Below are 14,264 nucleotides of genomic sequence, written 5' to 3' on the forward strand. Positions count from 1 at the left end.
TGGCAGATTGCTTCTACAATCAACAAAGGAATTGCCATTGGCAAAGAGAGAACTGAGAATTTCAGCAGTCAGAAAGATGAATTTCTATCACTACTTCAGCTTCTTCTGGGGACTTCAACTGCATATTCACCATGTTACCAATTTTCTGTTCTACAGAATTCAGATTTGCTAACCCCCACAGTTGAGTCAATTCCTATAATAAATCTCTTAATATACATATACATTATATATTTTGTCTTTTTTTTTTTGCTAATACAGGGAGGAATGTCTCAGATCTCCTGGGAGCTTATGTAATTTGAAAAAAGCCAGGGAAAGGAGATTCAAAGAAGTATCTCTCTTGTTTATATAAATCTAACTTGTTTATATAAATCTAACTCTTGTTTATATAAATCTTGTTTATATAAATCTAACTTACAAAATCTTACACTGAGGATTTACAACCTCTTCCCATAATTAACACCAGAAACAATCATTCTCTTCAGGGGAGTCTTCACCCACTCACAGAGATTAGAAATGGGTCATGACAAATTAATCATTTTACGTAAAATCTATGATTTACCCACAAATATTTGTTGAATTGAATTTTTTAATCTGTGTATTCCTCTATATTACAGCTATCTAAAAGAACTTCCTGCCATGTTGGAAATATTTATACCTGTGCTCACTCTCCAAAGCAGTAAGCAGCCATTAGCTACATGTGGCTATTGAGTGCTTGGACTGTGCTCTGATTGTAGCTACATTGTGCACTAATGCAACTGATTGTATTGTAAATTTTATTTAATTTCACTTAATTTAAATAGCTATAATAATATAAAATAGCTGCTTGTCTTTAGCGTCTACCAATTTTACCTGACTTTGGCATAAACAACTTGTCTTAGGCCCTAAAACAAATCTGGAACATGGACACGCTTAATGAGCCACAACTAAAAGACAAGAAAATGCTAACAAGATTGGCTACATAAGGTTTGGGGGGTAGGTACTGATTTGGGGATCACACTGACTTGGCAACAGCACTGGGGCAGATTACTTAAACCCCTTGAGCCTCAGTTTCCTTACCCGTAAAATGGGGAACAGTGATATCTGTGCCTGTTTGAAGTTCTTTTATGAATCCCCAAAAACAGAAACATTATGTTTGTTAACTAATCCATTCTTGTGGGTGTGAGACCTTTTTGATCAGATTATGTCAGTGAGGCATGATTCAGGCTGATTCCCCATCCTCTTACTAGAACTGATATAAATGGAGACAGAGAGAGAGACAGGTACACAGAGGAAAAGGAAGCCACCGTATTTGATGCTGTAATGTGAGAGGACTCTAGGTTCACCCACAGCTGAGCTCAAGGAGAGAAGCTCTGAGAGGCTTAGAATGCTGAGGCCAGGTAGAGATGAGCCTTATGCCTGAAGTCACAGCTGAACTCAGGAAAAAGTGAAGCAGCTGATACTGACAGAGGCCTGGAAAGAGATAAACCCTATGCCAGGATGCCCACAGTTGAGCTCCAGGAGATAAAAGATTCTGGAGGGGAAGGCAGACACCTCAGCAGAGGTCACCCACCATCTTGCCTCAATATGTGGCGGTGTGCCAGAATCAACAGTAGTATTCTTTGGTGAGAAAGAATCTCTCCTGATGCCTTGATCTGGACATTTCACAGTCTCGGAACTGTAAGCATTTATCTCAAATAAATCCCCTTTATAAAAGTCAACCCATTTCTGATACTTTGCATTGGCAACCCTTGGGCAAACTAAGACAATATCCATCTCACCAGATTGTTGTGAAAATTTTAAAAATTTTGTATAAAAAGTTTACAACAGGGCTTAGAACGGGGCCAGCATGTGGTATAATATAGCTAATATCAGTAGAATGAGTTAGGTTCTCTTTACCATAAATTGAGAATTTTACCAACAAAATGATTGCTATAAGAATCTATGTATAAAGTAGCCAAAATATTTAGTGAACTGGTCTTTCACCAACTCCTATGAGTGCCAATTACAAACTAGTTGCCAATGTCCATTTTGGTTCTAATAAGCTATCAATGGTACCTTACAACTTCTGAACAAACTGACAAACTGAGATCAGCAAGAATACAACATAGAAAAATCAGGAAAGTGCTAGACTACAGCAAAAGGTGACAAAAGGATAGCAAAGGGTTACTATGAATAGTAAAAAATCTAAACATTTGGGTCTCATGATAAAAGTAATTATAGTAATGGTGGCTACCACAGTCATGCTATGTGCCAGATACATCGCAACTTTTTGAGACAAATAAGGAGCAACAGGTACTATAATGTATGATGGAAAAGAAATATGGATTTTAGGATTTAAAGAAGTTAAAACAAAAAACAGCTTGGGAAAATAAAACAGAAATGAATCTGAAGTTTGGACATTTGTAATATGGGTGTAAGACAGAGAACTTTGCTAAGGTTTATGAGTACTCATTCCATGGCACTCTGTGGTTAGAATTAAGATGACAAAGATGAGATGGGACACTGGCATAGGACCACAAGTTCACTGTACTTTGTTTTGAATCCTCATGGTCCAAAATCTGACCCTCCGATGTACACATTCAGAAATGTAAGTTCTGATTTATTAAGTCACAATGGAAGATCTTCTTTCCTGCAATGTCATTAGGTGAGAATAAAATCCGAATCTGAATAGAATCAGAATAAAGGGAACTTTGAAGAGTTTATCTAGGCCAGTGGTTCTCAACTGGGAGCAATTCTTCCCTTCAGGTGACATTTGGCAATGTCTAGAGAATGTACAGAGACAATGTCTAGAGAATGTATAGAGACATGACCTGCAAGGGGGTTGTTACTGGCATGTAGCAGGCCAGTGATGCTGCTAAACATCCCACAAGGCACAGCAGAACCCCCTACTACAAAGAATTTTTTGGCCCCAAATGTCAATATTGCCCAGGTTCAGTAATCCTCAGCTAAGCTACAAAGAAGCCATAAGAACATTTCTCAAGTAGCACAATGCTGATGTCCAGTAGATTATATCACTATCCATACACAGTGCCTTTTCTAGGCTCTCTAAAAATGCTCTCTGGTCACACAAACTATAATATAACTTACTCACTTTTACTACATTCCTTTATTGCCTTCGTAGGTTTTCATCTCACTCATCTGAGTTGAAACTAAGAGTCCCTAAGTCTTTTCAGCCACACTTTTATATCTTTGACTATTTCCTTTGATGGTAAATATTTACTCATTTTTTACTACTAGTCTCTCTGTCCGAAGTGTCAACTTTATTTCTGATTTAAGCATACTCCATCTCCATTCCCAAATAACAATATAAATCTTTACTATTTTAAAGAAGAAACAGAAATTTCCTGGATCTATTATGATTGTATTTATGATAGGTAAAAGGACTTTTAGTTCTGATTATTGTCTCACTATATTATGGATTGAATTGTGTCCCCAGATACAATGTGACCAGTCTTGTGAATGTGACCATACTTGCAAATAGTCTTTGAAAATTGTTTTAGTTTCCTGGCTGCTAAAATAAACATAATAGTTTGGCTTCAACAATGGAAACTTATTGGCTCATGGTTTTGAGGCTAGGAGAAGTCCAAAATCCAGGTGACAGCAAGGCAAAGCTTGTCCCCAAAGACTGCGACATTCTGGGGCTGGCTGTCAGAGATGCTTGGTCCTTGGCTTTTCTGTAACATGGCAACGCATGTGGTGGCGTCTTCTCCTTTCTCTTCAAGGTTCTCTGACTTCCAGCTTCTTGCTGCTCACCATGACTTCTGCTTCTTTGCTCAATTTCCTTTGCTTATAAGGACATCAGCCATAGTGGACTGAAGCCCACCTCATTCAGTTTGGGAACACCTTAATTAATAACCTCTTCAAAGGCCCTATTTACAAATGGGCTCACACCCACAGGACCAGGGATTGGGAGCTGAACATGCCCCTTGTGGGGTGCATGATTCAATCCTCAACAAAGATGTAACTGGTTAAGATGATATCATACTCGATTACAGTGGTCCCTAATCCAATATGATGGGAGGCCTTTTAGGAAGAGGGAATTACGTCCACAGAGACAAACACAAGGGAGAAGACCATGTGACAAGAGAGGCTGAGATTATAGCGATGTATCTACAAACCAAGGAACATCAAGGAATACTAGCAAACACCAGAAACTAGAAGAGGCAAGGAAGGATTTCCCCCTACAGGTTTCAGAGAAAGCAGAGCTGCCAGTTCCTGGATTTTGGACTTCTGGCTTCCAGAACTGTGAGAAAATAAATTGTCATTACAAGCCACCTAGTGTGTGACAGTTCGTTACAGCAGCCCCGGAAACTAAGACACTATATTACAAAGAACCATTTAGTAAGACTTCTTGCCTAGTCCATACTCCATAGCAATCAATTTATTTAAATAAACACCCTTTCACTTTGTTCAAATATTTATCAGTTCTAAATAACTTGCAAACTTGGATTTTCTTTTATTCTTTCTCAAGTATGAAGTTCTTGAAGGAAATTTTCCTTTTCAGTGAGTAACATTTTAAAATAGTAGAAAAGAAATAGAATTGTTCACCTTAATGCTTTATCAGAATAAACACATTTCCATTAAACATTATCTTTCAGTCTGAGTCCCAGTTGAGCCACAGGACCCCAGGCGCATTCTACAGGTCAGTTCAGTCCACAAGCCATTAGGGCAAAATTACTCATCCTAGCTGGGCCACCCTACAGATTCTGGGAGGTAATCTGTGAGAGCTCATTCAAATGTATGACGTCCCAGTGAAGTTATTTCACCTCCCAATCATTTGTGTAGGACCAGCGACAACAGCTTACAAAAATGCAGGGTCCCTTGTTCAAAACTCATTAAGACTCTGAAGACTGAACCACATGAAATTAATTAAGCCAAGTGCGGGCTCCTTCTAAGCCAGGGGTCCTTTAGTAATCAGGTTTAACGTTCTCAACAGGCAAGGTCCACCCGCAATCAGTTTGGTTAAATCAGAGAAGCGTGAAGTCAGGAGATCTGCTAAGTCATCAACCAAAAACCAGAGTTCAGCTAACGTTTCCAGAGGGAAGAGGGGAGAGAGCAGGACACTTACGGAGCTCCTACTATGTGCCCGGCCCTGGAGGCTCCAAACGTGATCCTGGCTAAGCCCATCGCCAAGGAGGTGAACTGGAGAGGCGTGAGGGGGCTGAGGAGAGACGGGAAATTATGCCCGGGTTTCCAAAAAACTGCTGTCACATGGAGACACTTTCCCCGAGTTAGTGAGGCCAGACCTAAAGTTTAAGATCGCTTAGGCCAAGCCTCAAGAGGAGAATGGAGCCTTACCCCAAACGCCTTCCCTGCCGACCCCGAGGCAGCCGGCCGAGAGAAAACGCGCGCCCTCGGCGAAAATGGGCAAACTGAGCCACGCGCGGGCTGCCGGGAAGAGCGCAGCGGTGGACTGGGGAGCCCAATGAGGTCGGTCGGCAGGGGCGGGGCCTGTGGGGGCGTGGCTTGTGGTGGGCGGACCCGAGAGGGGCGGGGCTGAGAGGGCCCAAGGAGGTAAGACTAAGGGAGTGGGCCTGAGGGGGCGGGGCCGAGGCAATGAAGCCGGGAGTGGGCGGGCCCTGTGGGCGTGGCCTGTGGTGGGCGGCCCCGGCAGGCCTAGCGGGGCCCCACCTTTCCTTTCCCACAGCGTTCTTCTGGCCGCCGCGCCCTGAGGTGAACACGGGTTGGGGCAGGGGGCTAGCTGTCCTCGGCCTGTCTGCGTTCTCTGGCTGCGCCGGGGACGCAGCGAGGCCTGGTCAAGGCAGACGCCCTCGGCGCACAGGCGTGGGCCAGTTCCGGGGTGGCGTTCGTCCAGAGTCCCTTTCCTTCCAGCGAGCCTTCAGGAAGGTGCAGCCCGGGGCCTTCCCGTTGGCCGCGCGTCCTCCGCTTGACCTAGCGACCTCCCAAGACTTTCCGCACTTTGGAGCCGACACCGCCGCGTGGAGTAGATCTTAGTAGCCCCGTGCGTGCGGAAGCCGAGGCCCCAGGGCTTAGGTTCCCAGCGAGGACCTCGTCTCTGGTGGGGCTTCTGCCCGTGGAGCAAAGGCCCTCGGGGCCCTGGGAGTCCTGAGGTCGCTGCTAATGGGGCGGCCTTGAGGGCCTCCCTGCCGCGGGAATCCCAACTCAAAACGCTTGTGTGCGCAAAGCAGCAGGCGGCTTCCAGGCTCCACGTGCATTAGCTCCCTGGGTCCCCTGTGGCAATGATGGTATTAAGATTCCGTGTTACAGACGGGGAGGGGCAGCTGCAGAGAAATTCAAAGACACCAAGTAGTAAAGGGTGAATGAAAGCATTTGAACCCGGAGGGTCTCTCCAGTGCCTGCTCTCAGTCGTTACTCCATGGTACTGAGTAAAGCCATCCAGTAGAAACATCCAGGCTCTCTTTAATTATACATAATTAAGTTGAAATAAATTAAGATAATGGAAAATGAGGCCAAAAAATAGTGGTGGGACAGTTTTGAGAGCCAAATTAGAGTGTTTCTCAATGAAATAGAAAGTCCTATGTGGGCAAGCTGGGTAAATTTTTATGAATGAAAGGATACTATTGTACTATACTTAGTACACTAGTAAAATGAAGTCAAGAATATATGGAGGGAGTTTTATTCTAATATTCCTCTTTATCAAAAATCCTTCATGTTTTCAGTTTCATGAAATTGCAATGGCAACTTTGAAGAAAATTATATAATTACATTTGTCTTTATTTCCAATGACCTTGAATAGGATTAACTTTACACTTGTAGGAGGTGGTCAGAGGTCCTCGGCTGCTAGTTACTGTGTGCTAGCTAATCTAATCTTGTTTACCGGGGAGCATATGTAGCTCAAGTGGTTGAGGACCTGCTTTCCATGTACCAGTTCCCATGGGTTCAATCCTCAGTACTTCCTAAAAATTAGTAAATAAAATGAATAGCAATTCCACGTTAGGCCTGAAGATGAGATGTGTTTATAGGGATCTACTGAGCAGAAAGCCAACTGGAAAGCCCTGGGCTTCCATGCAGCAGTACTTGTAGTGGGACATAATAGAAGGAAAGAAGGTAGGAGACTTAAGTTTTAATTTCTGTATTTAATTAGATAGTGACAGTGGGAAATCACAGAAAGGGGTCAATTTGAGACATTTCATATGTAGATTGTGCAAGATAAGTATGGGTAAAAAGAGAGGCAAAGAAATAAGAAGATAATGAGTTTTGGTGACATATCTTGTCAGAAGAGTCCAGCAAGAAATTTAAATACTGTTTGAGAAAGCTTGGGTCCAAAAACCAAGATTTAGATTCTTCACCCAGAAAATGTAGTTGCAACTTAAGGAATGGGTATTGGGAGAGCAGACTGTGTGGAGAGAAAAGGAGAGGGAGATGGGAGGAGAAAGACAGGGGAAGAGAAGAACCAAGATTATGTATTTTCCCTGTGAGTGAAGTGATGGTCAGCAGTTCCAGATGGTTAGCTGCAGTCCAGTTGTTTTGTGAAGCTCTCTGTAGGTTGTTAAGAGCCGGATGAAGTGGGAGACACTGAAAATGAAGAAATGGGCCAGTGTCCAAGGAGTCTGTGAAAGGGAACAAAAACACATACATAAAACAATTTTGAGACTAATGGGAAGAAAGAAAGATGGGTAAAATACAACACATTTCTGGAGCTGGGTGGTTTTAACTTCAATAAGTAAAGGGAAGAAGAGTAAGATTTGACAACTTGAACTCTTGGGTACTGAATGCTTTGTGAATGAAGACATCTTTCTTTAATGGGATTTACCTGACTGGCTTGGCATGTATCATGCACTGAGAGAAACTTTCTTCTCCAAACAATATTAATAAACTAAATTTAGGAAAATTGTGTAACTCCCACTGGCACTGTGGACCTTGGGTTTTGTTTTGGGTTTTCTGGAGGGATTCTTTTTGTGGTTTTTGTTTTTTTGTATTTGTTCCAGAAGCTAATTGAAACATCTCTGTCAGACAGATGGCACTTAGCCTGTGCTATGAAAATTTCCATATATAGACCACAGTTCATACTTCAAAGTTGTGCTTTTAAAAGTTTTAAAATTTATTAGAAAGAGAAAGAAAGAAAGGGAGGGAGAGAGGAAGGAACTTCCTAGAAATCTTAGCAAAGTTTTTGTTGTTGTTGTTGTTTTTTATTTCTCTCCCCTTCCCTGCCTACCCCCCACCCCCAGTTGTCTGCCCTGTGTCCATTCACTGTGTGCTCTTCTGGGTCCGCTTGTATTCTTGTCGGCAGCATGGGAATCTGTGTCTCTTTTTATTGCATCATCTTGCTGCGTCAGCTCTCCATGTGTGCGGCACCACTCCTGGGCAGGCTGTACTTTTTTTGCACTGGGCGGCCCTCCTTATGGGGTGTATTCCTTGCACGTGGGGCTCCCCTATGTGGGGGACACCCCTGCGTGGCATGGCACTCCTTGCGCGCATCAGCTCTGTGCATGGGCCAGCTCATCACACAGGTCGGGAGGCCTGGGTTTGAACCCTGGACCTCCCATGTGGTAGGTGGATGTTCTATTTGTTGAGCCAAATTCACTTCCCTAGCAAAGGTTTTTGACCAAGAACTTTTTGGCAAAATTAAGGATTAATGTAATTAGACTAAGGGCAAGTGAAATGGTGATGCTGTTTCATCAACTGAATTTTTCCATGCTGTCAGATCCAGTGTAGACAGTCACCCCCCTCAGAAAAAGAAAATGTCTCTGTTGAGAATGCATCCTACTTATAAACCATTTGGTCTCTTTTTCAGGATTCTCTACCCTTTGTGCAGATGAAAAACCAAGTAGCAATTGGACAGGTACATTTAAGGTTTATGGTTTATGTGTTATCTGAAATTGAATGAAAAATCTAATAACTTGGTTTAAAACATTTGTTATTCTTTACATAGGAAATTTTTATTGAAAAAAATCTTACCAGTATTTCATAACTGGTTTCTAGCTTAGTCCTATTTTTTTTTAAGCCTAATTCTTTTTTTGAGTTGTAATTGAAGGTTCTTTATAAAATGAGTGGGTTGTGTTTTCTTTTTTAAGACATTCTACCAATTTAAGAAAATACATTGTAACCTTGTTTCCTCTGGCTAAATGAAGAATACTTGGTTTTGGATTAATTAAAGAACATCCAAAAACCAGGGGAAATAGACTAGCTGTTGTTTATTTAAGTAGCTGATTAGCAAAGTGTAGAATGATTAGCAAAGCCCAGGTGCCGTCAGAGGCTGCATCTTTCCAAAGTTTATGTGAAACACCCTTCTTCCTTGAGTTCTTTTATGCTGCTCGTTAACTCTAGGGAGAGATTGTGGTAGACCTGCTGGGTTTGGTATGAATTGTCAATCCCGCTTACCACTTTGGTGGTCATGCCTAGGACAGCTAGGAGAGGTATGAAGAGAGGCACTGCCCTAGAGATTATAGGCAACAACAAGAGAAGCATATGGCAAGCAAAATAAAGACAGTACTTAAAAGGGCCATTTTCTTTATCTAAAAGGCACATTCATTAACTATATAGAAAATGAATTAAATTTTCCAGGACTTTTACCATATTCACTATCCTTCTGCATATGATCTAGGATAGAAGAGATATTATCATATTCATCAGGTACATAGGTATAGTACTTAATACTGATCAATGCATAAGTTCCTCTTTGAGCTGCAGTTAATAGATCTAAGCTCCAGGTTTGCAGTACCATACGTGGCTCTCCATAGGAACAGGCTGTAATGCCAATTGTTTAAGATCTACTCACATCACTCTGGTAATTATTGCTCCACTTGGTATGTCCTTCACACAGCCAGCATGCTGCAGCACTTTTGGCTCTTGGAGGGAAATGCCAGGGTTTCACTGACCCTTCAGCCCTATGAAACAGAGCCAGTCTGGAGTTAATGCCTGTGGTAAATCTGGCCATATTGAGCCATTGCCAGCTGCTGCAGAAGTCCAAAACTGCATCCTACTCTCCATCTACTTTAGGAGCCTGTCCAGATGTGGTAGATACTTCTATTGTTTTAGGGCTTGTAGTGGCCAACCAGGCCAACAACTCAAACGGAGAGGCACCATGCAGTATACTGGGGCCTGATTTGAATGCACAAGAGGGTTTGACAATACAGAAATCTGTCTTTCTTAATTTTTATACACTTTCTAAACACTTCCAGTGCAATGTATAACATATCAAATGAACTTAACTATTTAGTATTTACTTTTTACTACCTTTACCATGATTATGTTAATTAAAAAGTATTTCACTTTAGCAGTACAGGGAAAATTTTCTCCATTATTTTTTGAAAACCTAAGATTCTCAGTGGAGTCAAGGTTAACTTTCCCCTACCACCACTTTAATATGCAGATTGTGGTGGCCTCTGACAGATTTCCCTGTTAAGAAGTTACTTTTTGTTATTAATATCAATCAGTTTATGTTTCTAATTAATAATGGCTTTCTGGAATTAGCCATTTAAATACTTCAGTTTAGTAAATGCTTTTGCAAACTTCCTATAACTAACCCTAAGGTACTTCACATTTTTTTTTTTTAAGATTTATTTATTTATTTATTTCTCTCCCCTCCCCCTACCCTGGATGTCTGTTCTCTGTGTCTATTCACTGCATCTTCTTTGTCCACTTCTGTTGTTGTCAGTGGCACGGGAATCTGTGTTTCTTTTTGTTGCATCATCTTGCTGTGTCAGTTTTCTGTGTGTGCGGCACCATTCCTGGGCAGGCTGCACTTTCTTTCGCGCTGGGCAGTTTTTCTTATGGGGCGCACTCCTTGCCCGTGGGGCTCCCCTACGCCGGGGATACCCCTGCATGGCACGGCACTCCTTGCGTGCATCAGCACTGCGCACGGGCCAGCTCCACACGGGTCAAGGAGGCCCGGGTTTTGAACCGTGGACCTCCCATATGGTAGGCAGGCGCCCCAACCACTGGGCCAAGTTTGCTTCCCAGTATTGACATTTAAAGATTCATTTTGGGCTTACCTTTTACTGTTATCCAATTTGTAACAGTGAACCCCAAATCTGACTTATGAGTTCCTAGGCATGAGCAGACTGACAGAGTAAGCTCAGATTGGATGTAAGAGGGAATTTTGCACACTTACTTTAGCATAGGAAATGATCTGACAGAAGCCATTCTCCAGGAACTTTTTCATCTTAATTTATGGCTTTTGTGGAGGTTTCCTCATCTATAAGGGAGAGGTTTAGTAAAGGGCCTAAATCTTGATTCTTCATTCACTCCGCTTATTAGGCACAGCTGAGGCTAGATAAGACTGCAGTGGCAGTTCAGGATGGAATAAGATTAAGACTCTTAGCTGCCATGTCAAGGGTCATGGGAGGCCCCACCTCGTTGATGGTTCACAGTGACTTCAGGCCCCTTCTGTCTTCCCCTGGGGCAAGCTCTGGAGGTCTGGGTGGAGAGGCAGCTTGGGGCCAGGTTCCTACTGACATGGACTCTGGATTCAGTTAGCCCTCAGGTGATGGTGCCTTTAATGGCAGCTGCTAAAAGGTGAGCCTGGCCAGAGCCTGTGCCTGCCACTCCTTACCTTCTCCATCTTGGTGGCATGATCTCGATTGTTGGAAACTGAAAATGCTGCTTCTGTAAGGGAGTTCATGGAAGTTTGGGGGCCCAGGGAAAGTTTTTACAGCTTTCTATGGATATCCGAGGCAGACTAGCCTTCCTAGGAGATAGGAACTACTAGAGGGTATTTTATTGCCTCTACCAGCTTTCCTTGAAATAAGGCTGGGTTTTTAGGTTCTGCCTCTGAGTAATTTCCCTGAGCTTTTTAAAATTGACCAGTTTAGTAATGCATTTCTTCATCCCCTTCAGGAGACATGACCACATGGTGTCTGGTCCTCAGGCCTACCTGTCCCCTTCTTTCCTCTTACACAGATTTAGCTGGAATTGAGGGTCCCATGCAGAGCCCACTCTTGGCTATACTGCAGCCACAAGGTGTAGCAGGAGAAGATAAGCGTCTTCCTTCTAAACCATCAAGAGGCAGGTTATCCCAATTCCTGAGAAGACCGCACAATGGCGAGTCTGCTGGAATGCTGAAGAGGCAACCCATTATCCTAGGGGAGGATAACTGCATTCGTCAGTCTTGGTGGAGTCCCGTTGCTAGACCTGACTGGATGGACTGCTCACCGAGCCAGCATCCTGGAGGTTGGGAGCGCTGCTCACTGTCCTCATGTTCCAGGGATCGGGAGTCTTATGTCTCTGAGTGTCCCCAGAGACTTAGAGGTCTTGGGAGACAAGACAGTTCCCAGGCTGAAGCTTCCAAGCAGGGCTTTCCTGCTAGGAAGGAGAGTGGCCAGGGACCTTTCCTTGGGCCTGCTCTTTCAGAGGTCTTAGAAAGTGGCTGTGAGAGAGAGCTCATTTTATGGCCAGGAACCAAGTTTTACAGTTAAACTAGAGATTAAGCAGAGACTGATCTGCAGCTTGTAAGGCAGACAGCCTCAGGGTCCCCAAAGGTAATGGATTAACAGGAATCTCAGGGCTTCCCAGGGGGTGAGTAAGGAACAGACCTCTGGGCACAGCCCAGGGTGAGAGTCTTGGGCATTGACACAGGAGGGCAGAGATAGGCTTTAATTAAAAACTCACCAATCTTCATTGAGTGTCAAGGAGCATTACTTGTCTCTTTGTCTCCTGCCATAGCTCCTCAGATATGTTAGCTGAACACTGAGTTCTGAGCTTCTAGGTTCCTGGGTATGTCTCATGAAAGAATTTAAGGACACACCATAGGGCAGGCAAGGGAGTAAAGAGTTTAAGAAACAAGAAGAAAACAGCACGCATTTCCAGACGTTGTAGCATGCTGCAGGGTAATCCACGCCTACCTAGTGAGTTTTAAAAGGAGTACTGTTGATCTGAAACAGAGGTTCTTAACCAGGAGTACACAGACCCCCAAACGGCCCATGGAAAGATTTCAGGGGATCCATGAGCTTGAACGGAAAAAACCCAACTCGATTAGATGTCCAACATGATATGCGTGTTGCCTTGTCAAATACTGCATCACAGTTTAATGTTCTTACTCAAGACAAACAACAGTCTGCACCTTGACTTGTCTTTAAAAAATAAAATTTAACTTTAACTTTCCTATATTTTTGATGTACTGGATTATTATTTAATGTGTTAAGAAAGAAAAACATATCTATAGTATTACAACATGTTCTTTATTTTAGTAACTGTATTTCAATATATGTAACTAATTTCCTTTGTAATTTTATTTTATGCATTTAAAAACATTCTTGTGGGAAGCAGATTTGGCCCAACGGATAGGGTGTCCGCCTACCACATGGGAGGTCCAAAGTTCAAACCCCGGGCCTCCTGACCTGTGTGACGAGCTGGACCACGCACAGTGATGTGCTGATGTGCACAAGGAGTGCCGTGCCACACAGGGGTGTCCCCCACGTAGGGGAGCCCCACGCACAAGGAGTGTGCCCCATAAGGAGAGCCACCCAGCGCAAAAGAAAGTGCAGCCTGCCCAGGAATGGCACCGCACACACGGAGAGCTGATGCAGCAAGATGATGCAACAAAAAGAGACACAGATTCCCGGTGCTGCTGACAAGAATACAAGTGGATACAGAAGAACACACAGAGAGCAGACAACCGGGGTGGGGGGGGGGGGTAGGGAAGGGGAGAGAAATAAATAAAAAGTAAATCTTTTTTAAAAAAAAAAACATTCTTGTGGGGACATGCTGGTACGTGTATGATATATTTACTAAATAATACACAGCATAGTGTGGACTTAGTATGATTTTTATTTTGATGTAGCGTGTTCTGAGTGCAGTGAATAACTGCCTGCAAAAAGGTTGGTAAATATTTGCTGAAAATGACCACTTGAAAAGATGTTGAATCGTGTTAGGTTATCATGAATTGAAATTATGGGGAAGTTTTAAAATGTAACTTTGAATAATCCTAAAATTTAATTTAAAGACATAGCAACAATGAGTGTCATAAAAGTATCTGCCACTACATTCTGAGAAGGGGTCCATGGTTTTCACCTGACTGGTAAAGGGGTCCATGGAACAAAAAAGGTTAAGAACCCCTGATCTGAAAACTGGGTATCACTTCCTCTTCAAAAACTTGAATTGGGTAAGTAATTTAACCTGGTTTGGCATATAAAAAGTTACCTGCCTCATTTTAAGTATTCAATAAATAATAGTTGTTATTATTATCATAATTGTAGTGGCATGTCATTTTCCTCACATTTTAAAACCAGCCATAATCAAGCACACCAATTTCTTGACTTTGACTTCTTTTTTGTCCTTGCCAGTTAGACTATAAACAATTTTTAATCTTCTAAGGTTAAGGTAATCAATTAGTAGCTTGAATTATTTATATTCAGCCTTTAAAA

At 42.7% G+C, this 14,264-nt stretch overlaps 1 long non-coding RNA gene across 1 annotated transcript in view; it reads right to left on the minus strand.

The window, feature by feature from the left end:
- Positions 1-7,009: 7,009 nt before the first annotated feature.
- The window catches only part of LOC131273465 (uncharacterized), a 129,741-nt gene continuing 122,486 nt past the window's right edge, over positions 7,010-14,264 (minus strand). The window contains exon 3 of the long non-coding RNA XR_009180703.2: positions 7,010-7,511. This is a non-coding gene — a long non-coding RNA (uncharacterized lncRNA). The remainder of the gene's footprint in view (positions 7,512-14,264) is intronic.

The sequence above is a fragment of the Dasypus novemcinctus genome, chromosome 15, assembly GCF_030445035.2.
Source record: "Dasypus novemcinctus isolate mDasNov1 chromosome 15, mDasNov1.1.hap2, whole genome shotgun sequence".
NCBI lineage: Eukaryota > Metazoa > Chordata > Mammalia > Cingulata > Dasypodidae > Dasypus > Dasypus novemcinctus.